At 39.5% G+C, this 12362-nt stretch overlaps 1 protein-coding gene across 1 annotated transcript in view; it reads left to right on the top strand.

Annotated features, from left to right (window-relative positions):
* The window catches only part of LOC132832608 (collagen alpha-1(XI) chain-like), a 62501-nt gene that overhangs the window by 30326 nt on the left and 19813 nt on the right, over window positions 1-12362 (top strand). The gene's annotated exons all lie outside the window — the stretch shown is intronic.

The raw sequence follows: 12362 nt of genomic DNA, 5'->3' as shown, positions 1-12362 counted from the left end.
TTGTTTTATATCAGCTTCCCGTTTCACATCTCTTCTAAGAGCAGCATGTCCCCTAGAGGAGGATTAACCTTGATCTTTGCGTTTGCGTTCTGGAGTGGGATTTGATCCCAGCACATTGTTTCCCTCCAAGGTAAGTTACCTGCTGAGCCACAATTGAAACATGACTAAGGATGCACAATCCGTTCAGATTCATTGCTGGGAATCTGGTGCAGTGTACTGCAAAAGTATTTCCAAATTGCATTCCAGGGAATCTTCGACAATGCATTTTTTTAACAAAATTGTTCATAGCTTGTAGACATTATCATGGCAGTGTTCACTCAGAATCGGATACAGTACATCAACAGCAACTTGCTATACTGTACTGTAGGCAATCTGGAACAGTGGTAACAGCAAACTTATTGGTGTTTACAAGAGTTATTAGTCTTGCTGTGTTCTTGGAATTACAGGAACCCTGTTACAAAGGAATTATTATGGAATATAAACCGAAAGAACTGCGGATGCTGTAAATCAGAAACCGCAACCGAAGTTGCTGGAAAAGCTCAGCAGGTCTGGCCGCATCTGTGCAGAGAAATCAGAGTTAACGTTTCGGGTCCAATGAGGAATGGTCACTCGACCCAAAACGTTACCTGTGATTTCTCTTCACAGGCGCTGCCAGAGCTTTTCCAGCAACTTCTGCGTTTGTTTCCAATTATTACTGACTAACGTGAGGAATCCTTCACAATTCATTGTAGGAGGTTCAGTGCAATGCATTGCAGGGAAACTGTTCCTGGGAATCCGTAGCAATGTGTAATCAGCGATGTAGTGCATCACTGGCTAGACCAGCACTTAAAGTTTGTTGTTAAGGGGCAACTGCATTGCTATGGGTCTGGAGTCACACACAGGGAGGACAAGTAAGATCCCATTTCCAAGAAGTCATTAGTGAACCAGATGGAAGTTACACGATTACTATCAGGTATACATTTTAGTTCCAGGCTTAATCTTTAAATTTCACCATCTACCTTGGTAGGATTCAGATTCTTATTCCCAGGATGTTCGTCTGAGGGATTAGGTTTGCTGGATTTAGTGACACTCTGCCAATCTATGCCGTTGCCCCATTCCATGAGATCACTTGCAGGGTATCCATTATAGTATGTGACAGGTGAGCTAGTTTCAGTGAATCCATTCAAGTAATGTCCTTGGAATCGGTTTCACTGCATCATGAGGGATTTGTTATAGTTCGTTAAAGGGAGTGTTTTATAAAACCTCAAGTGGGTCTGTGTGGCCAGTGGAAGTGGTTTGTGTGTTGAAGTTTTTGTAGGTTTTGGGGAATTCTGTGACATGGAATTTGTTACGTTGTGCTATGAGGGATTTGTTACAATTTTAGGCAAGCAACTGTTAATATAAGAATCGGTTAAGATGTTTTATAGCAAATCTGTTATTGCATATTAAAAGGATTACATGGAATTACAGAGAAATCTACTAAATTGTACTTCTGGAAACCTGTTCCAGTGATAAACTGGGAATTATTTCCATGCATTGTAGACACTTGGATGCATTCAATTACAAGTCATCTGTCACTATGTGTCACAGGTAAAATATGACCATGTATCGGGATGGAATGGTTGCATTATGCTGAGTTGAATATTACGATGCAGTATGTTTGTTGGTCTCTTTGCTGACGTATGGGGAATCGGTTGCAGTTTGTTAAAAGAAGTAGTTCATTTACATATAAATGATCAATTACAATAGGTATACTATCTGCTCATTTCCCATTTCCACTGTCTGCTCATTGACAGTGATGATAAGGAATCTACTGCAGAGTGATAAAGGCAAACCATTTATGTGGTCCAATTAAACTGTTAAAATGTGGTTCCGGCAAGCTGTTTCACAGTGGTACAGGCAAACTGTTTTATTTTGTCACAGGCAACTGGCATGTCATGGACAATTTTTCCATGCAGCACTGACACCTGTCTGAAGTGGTGTGTTGCAACAAACTTGTGATAGTGCAATAGAGCAATATACAACAGTGGTTACATTCGATCTGATCCAGTGGATCTGCTACAATGCATCACATATCAGGTGACATTTGTTATGGTGCAATGGGAAATTTAGATTAGATTAGACTCCCTACAGAATGGAAGTAGGGATTACACAGACAATGTCTAATTATTAGACACGAGCTGAAAATGTATTGCTGGAAAAGCGCAGCAGGTCAGGCAGCATCCAAGGAGCAGGAGAGTCGATGTTTCAGGCATTCCTGAAGAAGGGCTCATGCCTGAAACGTCGATTCTCCTGCTCCGTGGATGCTGCCTGATCTGCTGCGCTTTTCCAGCAACACATGTTTCAGCTCTGATCTCCAGCATCTGCAGTCCTCACTTTCTCCTAATTATTAGACAGCCTGTTACAATGCTCACAGGAAATTCAAATTGCTTTTCAGGACAGATGTTACGGTGCACTGTCGGAAATCTGTTCCAGTCTGACGTGAGGACTATGTTGTGACCAAGATGCTTCGACAGTTTTACATGGAATTTGTTACATTGCTTTACGAGGACTCTGTTACAACGTTTACTGAAAATATGTGATCACAATGATGCTGTTTCAATGGTATTGAGGATCTGTCATAGTGCACACAGGGAATCTGTTCCGATGCATTCCAGAGAAACCATTGGAACAGATTAATGTAGCATAAGAACATAAAAACTGGGAACAGGAGTAGGCCATTCAGCCCCTCAAACACGTTCTGCCATTGATTACAGAAATGGCTGCTCTTATCTTGACCTCAACTCCATTTTCAAGCCTGCTCCCCCTAACTCTTTAACACATTACTGATTAAAAACCTGTCTATCTCCTCCTTAAATTTATTAAATGTCCTGGCACACTCCAGGGTTGCAAATTCCATAGCTTCACAACCCTTTGAGGGAAGTAATCTCTTCTCATCTCTGTTTTAAATCTGCTACCCCTTGTCGTAAAACAATGAGCCCTCACGACAGACGGCAGAATTTGAGTTCAGTTTAAAAATCTGCGATTAAATTTTTAATGATGACAGAGATCCATTTCTGATCCCATGTGGTTCAGTAATACCTTTCGTGAGGGAAATCTGCCAACCTTACCTGGTCTAAACGACATGAGGCTCCAGAACCACAGTGCTGTGGTTGACTCTCTGTGCAGTGAAGGATGGGTAATCAAAACTGGCCTAGCCAGTGATATCCACCACCTATGAATGAATGAATAATAGTAAGAACCAAAACTCCTTTCATTCTTCTAAGCATCAGAGAGTACAGGCCTAATTTGTTCAACCTCTCTTCATAAGATAAACGTCTTATCTCTGCTCAGTCAGTGAACCTCCTCTGAACTGTCTCCAGTACAACTACATCTCTGCTCAAGTAAGTGGACTAAAAATGTACACAACACTCCAGATTTTAAAAAAATCATTTTTGTGGGATGTGGGTGTCAGTGGCTGGGCCTGGCATTTATTGCCCCGTCCCTAGTTACCCCTTGAGAAGGTGGTGCTGAACCGCCATCTTGAACCGCTGCAGTCCACCTGCTGTGGGTTGACCCACCATGCCCTGAGAGAGGGAATTCCAGGATTTTGACCCAGCGACAGTGAAGGAATGCTGATCTTTGAATTTGAAGGTGTCGTGTTCCCATGTACCCCTTATCTTTCCAGATGGAAGTGGCCATGGGAGGTGCTGTCTGAGGATCTTTAGTGAATTTCTGCAGTGCATCTTGTAGATAGTACACACTGCTGCTCCTGTGGGTTGGTGGTGGAGGGAGTGGATGATTGTGGATGTGATGCCAATCAGGGGGGCTGCTTTGTCCTGGATAGTGTCAAGCTTCTTGGGGTGGAACTGCACTCATCCCGACAACCGGGGAATATCCCATCACATTCCTGACTTATGTCTTGGAGATGGTGGACAGGTTTTGGGCGATCAGGAGGTGAGTTATTTGCTGCAGTATTCCTAGCCTCTGGCCTGCTTTTGTAGCCACTATGTTTTTGTGGTGAAGACAGTTGAGTATCTGGCCAATGATAACGCTCAGGATATTGTTGGTGGGGGATTTAGTGACAGTAATGCCATTGACAGTCAAGGGGTGGTGGTTAGATTGCTTCTCATTTGTGATAGTCATAGTTTGGCATAGCCCTCTGATACCCATTGATTCCTGTTTTGCAAGGGCTCCTTGATGCCATACTCAGCTCAATGTAGCCTTGATGTCAAGGATTGTCACTCTCAGCTTATCTCTTGAATTTAGCTCTTTTGTCCATGTTTGAACCAAGGCTGGAATGAGGTCAGGAGCTGAGTGGCCCTGACAGAACCCAAACTGGGTGTCAGTGAGCACATTATTTCTGAGCAGGTACTGCTTGATAACACTGTTGATGACATCTTGCATCACTTTCCTGATCATCGAGAGCAGACTAATGGGACGGTAATTGGCTAGGTTGGATTCGTCCTGCTTTATATGCACAGGACATATTGGGGCAATTTCCTATGTTGTCGAGTGGATGTTAGCACTATACTGGAACTGGGGAGTATTGGCTAGGGGAGTGACAAGATCTGGAGCACAAGTCTTCAGTACTATTGCCGCAATGTTGGCAGGGCCCACATGCTCTGCAGCATCCAGTGCCTCCAACTGTCCCTTGATATCACATGGAGTGGGTCAAATTGGCTGGAGACTGGTATCTGTAATGCTGAGGGTCACTGGAGGAGGCCGCGATGGATCATCCACTTGGTACTTCTGGCTGAACTTTGTTCAAATGCTTAGCCTTATCTTTCGCACTGATGTGCTGGTCTCCTTTATCATTGAGCATCGGGAGACTTGCGGAGCCACCTCCTCCAGTGAGATGTTTAATTGTCCACAATAATTCATGTCTGGACATTGCAGAGCTTGGATCTGATCCATTGGTTGTGGGATCACTTATCTCTGTCTATCACTTGCTGCTTATACAGACTCATTTCACTTTCTTATTATCTGCTGTATGCACATAAAAGTTTCCTGTGATTCTCTGCTCGAGCGCATGCACATCCAGCTGCACCAAGCCACTTTGAAGTTTTTCTCCATTTAGATAATAAGGTGGCTTTCTATACCTTCTACCAAAATGGAGAATCTCACACTTATCCACGTTAAACGTCAACAGCCAAATTTTGGCCAATTCTCCTAATCTGTTCATATTGATTTGTTTATTTCTTCTTTCTTTATTGCAACTTACATTCCCATATATTTTATTCTATCTGGACACATGGCTATTGCATTTTCTATCCCTCCATCCTGAGCCATGAACGTAGATTGTAAATAGTTGGGACCTGAGGATTGAACCCTGTGTCACCCCCTAGTTATATCATGACAGCCAGAGGAAGATCTATTTATCTCGATGCTGATTAGCCAACCCTCTATCCAAGTTCAAACATTACCCTTAATTCCATTGGATCTTACCATGTGTACTAACCTTATCAAATGTATTTTGGAAGCTGTGCCACACTGGAAACACGTTACATTGCATTATAAGGAATGTTTTACAGAGTGCTCTATAGAATCTGTTACAGCCCATCACAAGAAATCTCTGACAATACCTTACAGGGAAACAATGACAGTGTGTTTAGTGACAGTAAGTTAGAGTAAGCCTGTTACCATGTGTTATAAGCCCTCATCTAAAGCATTAGAGTGGACTGCAATGACTTTGTTCAAATACATTACAGATGTTTACAGGAAATTCATTATCGAGGTTACAAATCCATTCGGGGAAGCTGCCAAAATGTGCTTCAAGAAATCTGTTATATCAGGGTATTCAGGACAATCAATTACAGTATGTTCTGGGAATGTGCTTGAGTGTGAAATTAGGAAGCTCCTTCAATGTGTTACAGGGAATCTGATGTTGCATATTAAAGAGAACTCATTACAGGAATCTGTGTCAGTGTATCACTCAGAAATTGTCACACTGTGTTATAGGTCATTTTGTTACAGGACACAATAATAATTCAGTTACAATGATTACAGTGACTCTACATAAGTGTGTTATAAGAAACTTATTATGGCTCATTGCAACAATTCAGTCATGATCCATGACAAAAACCATATTTTTTTAACAATGTATTATCCAGTGTTGCAGTGTGTTACAAGAATGCATTATAGAGAGCGACAGGGGATCTATTAGTGTGTTATAGGTATCACTACAGTGCATTACAGAGACTGCATGACTGAAATCTATTGCTTATCACATCATTATATATTCCTAGTGGTGACAATGGAACCCTTTACAATGTGTTAGGTAAGGTCTGTTATTTGGAATGTTACAGTGTATTACCAGGGATCTGTGACATGTTATTTCTGACAATTTGTGACAATACATTATTGAGCATCAATTCAATGAATAGCAAGGATTTTGCAACACTTCTTCAGTTCTAATGTTAAAGTGTAGTATAGCAACATGGTTAAAATATCATAAAAATCTGTTACAGTGCATTACAGTGACTCCATTACAATATAGCAGAGGTGTTCAGTTGCAGTGAAGTGCAGGTAATCTGTTATCTGACTGTTTGCAGGAAATCTGTTCAAGTATTTCATGGGGAATCTGCTGCAATACCCTACAGGGAGCCTTATAATGCATTGCAGAAGGCCCTTACAAGGCATTGGAGGAATACATTGAAGTATAATCCAGAGAACGTATTACAGGAATTACTGCGTGTTAAGGAATCTCGCATTGTATATTGGGGAACTTCACATAATGATGAGAGTAATCTCGATTTGTGTTTTTGGAAATCTGTTACAGCATATGTCAGTAAATGCGTTCCATTGAATTACTTTCTAGCACATTATGCTGAAATCTTCTGCAGTGTGTTACAGGGTATGTATTGCAAATTGCTGAAGGGAAATGTGTTACAAGAGATTCTTATACAGTGGTAATGTTCAGTTGTTACAGTGTCTTACAGAGAAATCTGTTAGAGTGAGTCATGGAGAAATTTGTTGCAGTGAGCAACATGTTAATTTGTTACAGTGGGAAATGTGTTAAGTATTACAGAGAAATCTATTAAAGTATGTTTCAGATACACTGTTGCGATCTGTTACAGAGGAATCAGTTCAACGCACTATGGGAATCTAATCCAGTATTACATTAAATCTATTACTGTCATGAGGAGCCTGTTACATATTGCTTGGTAGTGGGTTTTGCCCATTGCACTTTGGGGAATCTGTTACAGCAAATTACAGAGAGAATGGCAATGTAGTCCTGAAAATACGGCATGATGAATTATAGTTTTACAGTGCTTTCATAGTATGTTACAGGATATCGATTGTGGTAGTGTGTTAAAGGGATGTATTGCACTCACTATAGTAATCTATTGCACTGTGTTACAAGGAATCAATTAAACTTTACAAATAATTTGTTACGGTGTGTTAGCAGCAATCTGTTAAAGATAACTTGTAGAAATTGCATTACAGTGGCTACAGGAATCTACTTCCACTCATTAAAGACAATTTGCAATAATTAGCCGGTAATCATTAATATATGTTACAATGAATCTGCTATAGTGTATTTTAGGAATCCCTTATGGTATATTCCTGAAAATCTGTTACAATGTCTTACAGGGTATCTGCAAAGTTTTGTCACCACATCTCTGTGTGGTATGCTGGAGGGAATCAGATACATTGCTTTACAATAAATCTATTCCTCGTTATGAAAGAGCATTTACAACAGTGTGTTTCTAGAAAAACTGTTTCAGTACATTACACATGTTGCTTTACCATGCTTTGTGGGTAATCTATTATAGGTTGTTGCAGGGTATTGGCCATATGTGGACTCTGCAGACTGTGTGTTACAGGGAAACTGTGACAGAACATGACAGGTAATTCATCATATGTTAAAGGGAATTGTTGCAATGTATACAATATGGTTGTTACTATGTGTGATAGGAATCTACTGCAATGTTATCTATTACTCTGTTACAACATTTTATAGTTTGGCCCATTACAGTAAGTTATGGGGATTCTAAGACAATGCATATTAAGAAATCTATTATGAATTGTTAAAGCAAACATGTGAGAGTTCACTGTGGAGAATTTTCAATAGTCCATTAGAGAGTTTTGAAATAGAGCATTACAGAGAATCTATAACAATGCCTTTCGCAACATCTATTACAATGGACTAGAGAGAATTAGTTAGATTGCATTAAAGTGAGTCTGTAACACTGTATTGAAGGGGAATTAACTATAGCCTGTTACTAGAAATCTATTGCTGTGTGTGCAGTGAATTAGTCACAGTGTGCTATAAAGGAATATGTCACAGTGCGTTACAGGGGAATGGTATTAAAGGAATCTACCATAGTATATTGCAGCAAACTGTTTATAAATGTTACACCAAAGTTTTGACAGTGAATAACCTGGAAAAATGTCATACAAAACATGACAGAGTACACTATTATTAATCCATTGCTGAGGGTTACATCAGATTCTGTAACAGTACGTACTTGGAATCAGTTACAGATCTCTTCAAATGTCTTAGAGATAATAAATCACTGTCTCAAAGAGGATCCGATATGTTAACCTATTACTATATGTTACTGAAAATCTATTTGTGGTTACAGAACTCTCATGACACAGAATTAGTTACAAAATATGATGATAAGTTTGTTACAGATTGTTCCAGGGAATTGGTGACAAATCAATCCAAGAATCCTGCAACAGTGAATTCCAAAGGATCTATTTTGGTGCATTCAAGGGGAAACTGTGAAAATATGTTCAGCAACCTGTTCCAGTGTAACACAGACCGATTTAGGGAATTTATTACTGTCTACCATAGGGCATGTGTGTTGCAATTTTACACGTATCTGTGACAATGTATTATAGAGTATGTTACATGGAATTTGTTACAGTAAGTTATGGGGACCGTGTTGCATTGTATACGATGGTACTTATTGTAGGAGTTTACTCTGAATCTATTCCACTGCATCACAGAGAACCTGCTACATTTACAAATGCATGAGGTCACCTACTGAATTACTGTTCTAGAATTTTGTAGCAATATATCGCAAGGTTTCAATGAATCTTTTGTTTCAATGAATCTTTTGTTTCAATGAATCTTTTGCAGGGTCTTACAGGAAATGTATTACAGTGTGATAGAACAAATATGTCACGTGTTGTAAGAAATCTGCAAGAGTACATTATGGGCGTTTGCTAAGGTGTGACACAATTGCATAACTTGGAATCTGTCACATTGCTTTTCTGGGGACACGGTACAGATTACAATAGGTAGGTTTTCACAGAGATTCTGTCATAGTGAAGTACAAAGAATCTGTCACAGTGCTTTACAGGAAATGTGCAGTCTGTCACATGGAATATATACAAGTCTTTTTGTGGATTTTATTAAATATTAGAGAAAACTTGTTATGGTGTGTCACAAGAAAACCGTTATGATGTGTTTTCGAGAATTTTCTGCATTGCATTACAGTGATTCTGTTATGCTGTATTTCCAGAACTCTGATAAGTGGATTTCAGGGAATTTGCCCTGTTGCAGGGAATATGATACAATATGTTGATGACAATTGAATCAAGTACTTTCTAGTGAATGTGTTAGAATCTTTTACAATCAATCTGATGCTATGCATTGCTGAACATTTGATACCGTGAGTGCTGCTGGGAACATGCAAGAATCTTAACAGTGCATTATGGGACATCAGTCAAAATGTGTCACTGAGGACCTGCTTCAGTGCATTACAGCATCTGTATTACAGTATATTTCATAGACTTTGCTCTTTATAGTTACTGAAAATATGCAGTTTATTGCAATGTGGTACAGATAATTTGTGATAGTGTGTTACAGCAATGCTGTTATAATACAAGGCAGTTGTACTCCATAATGCCAAATGTGTTACAGTGCATTACATGGAAATCTGTCATATGTGTCTTATCTTGAATCTGTTAACATTTGTAATGCAGTGTATGTTACTTTATAGAGGATCCACAGGAGTGGATCTGCATTACTTAGAATCTGCTGCACAATGTGAACAATGATCTGTTCCTGCATGTAACCATAATTCATCATGATCAACTGCAAGACATTCACAACAGTATGTGACAGTGAATCTGTTAAGAGTGCTTTACAGTGAGTTTGTGATCATCTGACTTGGAAAAACTATTACAATATATTACAAGAAACATTTCTCTTTGGGCTACAAAAAAATCTGTTTCACTACATTACAGGGAATTTGTTAAGCTTCAGTGTAAGGGAAATTATGTCTTGTTATAGGAAATCTGCAAACATAGAGATCTATCACACTTAATTAAAATAAATCTATCACCATGTTTTACAATGATCTGTTACTGTAAGTTTCAGGGCATCTATTTACATACTATTACCTTGCATTACAAGGATTCTGTTGTGATGCAAACTCCTACAGTATATTAAAGAGAATTTGTTACAATTTTAGGAATCTGTTACAATGTATTACATAGATTCTGTTGCATTAGTAACTCTACTAGAGAGAAGTTCAAATACTCTGCTGCATTCCATTATAGAGAATACAGTGTGATAAGTAAAATGAAGGGACAAAATATTATAGGGAAATCCATTACAGGCCAATATATTTACACAACATTATTTTAATTACAAGGATTCTATTATGGATGCTACAGGGCATTCTATTACTGTGTACTATTAGAGATTCTGTTCTATATATTGCAATGTGTTATAAAGGGAATCTGTTGTAGGAAGCTATAGTGAGTCCAGTGACATTGTACCTCGTAGTATATGTTCTGGCGAATTACAAGGAATCTCCTCCAGTGTGTTCTATCGACTGTGCCAAATTTTGTTGCACTTCGCCATGGTAAATGAATTTCAACATATTACACAGGACTCTGTTGCATTCCTGGAAACTTACATGTTTTACAAGGAATAAATTGCAGGAATCATTTGCAATCTGCAATTAAAGTGAGTATTCAACATTGTTAAACAGTCTAACAGCTTTCATCCATTTCAACAATTCTATTACAGTACTTTTCACTGCTCCAGTGCATTACAGGGAATCTCAAACAACGTATTATATGACATGGGAGGCAATATGTTAAGCATGAATCAGTTACAGTGGGTTGCTACTACAGAGGAATCTGTTAACATGCATTAACTGGCATCGGTTTCCGTGGATGACAGGACAACATATTACCAACTATTAGAGGGGAACCGCATAAGGTACATGGGGTTCTGTTAGAATGTGTTACAGGAGACTTGGTTATAGTGTATTACAGCAGCATCTCCTATAATGCATTGATGCATTTATTACAGTGCCTTATTGTGCACCTCAAACTGTACGAGAATTTGTTAGTTTCAGACAATATGTAACAGGACGTTGCAGGTAATCTTTCACATATGTTTTAGCAATTTGATTATAATGTGTCACAGTAAATCTGTCACCATGAGTTATTGATACATTGTGGGAATGCCTTATAGTACATCACATGGAATCTGTTCATATGTTACAAAGTAACCTATTATGGTATGTAACAGGAAATGTGCTGTGCACAGTAAATCTTTTACAATAGGTAAATTAGATATAGCGTACTTCAGTGAATTTGTGACAGTGCATTCCAATGACAGAAATATTAATGTATTACAATGGTTTTCCTGTAGTGCACTGCAACAGATTGTCTGTAATTTTGTAACAGATTCTTCGTAATAAAGTTTTGCACATTGTGGTGCTCTGTAACAGATACCCCTTCATTGGGGAACACTTTTGAGTAAAAGGCAGAGGAATCTGTTATAATACGTTACAGAGGAATTTATTGCAAAGTTCCTCTGTCTTTTATTGAGTCTCTTCTGCAGTCCATGGGAATCTGTCACAGAGTATCATGAGGAATGCTGTATTTTTACAGGTAAAACTGTTTCAGTGGGTTACACTAACATTTATGTTCACAGTGAAACTCTGCCACAAAGACTCAGAGACTGTCTCTCCCATGACTGTAACTTGCCTTCCCTTACACACACACACACACACACACACACACACAAAAACACACACACACACACACACACACCAGTTCCTGCCTTTATAAGACACAGGAGCTGCGCATGGGAAAACTGTCCCATCACGGAAGACCTCCAGGAGGTGAAGGGCCAGCAAGCCTCCCTCTTTGCCTCGGAGGCCTCCAAGATAATCTTCCGGTCCAGGGTCCGCTCAGTGGAGCAGGATGAGACGTGCTCACGTTTCTTCTTCCAGAAGGTGCACAAAGAGAGCTCTGTGCTCAGCAGCCTGAAGGAAGAAGACGGCTCGATAACGTCATCTCAGGCTGACATCATGAGGATCAGCAAATCCTTCTATGCCAGCCTGTATGACTCGAATCCAACTGACAGCGCGGCCTCCCAGTCGTTCCTGTCCTCTATCACGGAGGTCTTAGACGACAGAACA

Source organism: Hemiscyllium ocellatum, chromosome 35, assembly GCF_020745735.1.
Source record: "Hemiscyllium ocellatum isolate sHemOce1 chromosome 35, sHemOce1.pat.X.cur, whole genome shotgun sequence".
Taxonomy (NCBI): Eukaryota; Metazoa; Chordata; class Chondrichthyes; order Orectolobiformes; family Hemiscylliidae; genus Hemiscyllium; species Hemiscyllium ocellatum.
Note: the sequence above shows the minus strand (reverse complement) of the source record. Positions and strands in the feature narration are given on the sequence as shown.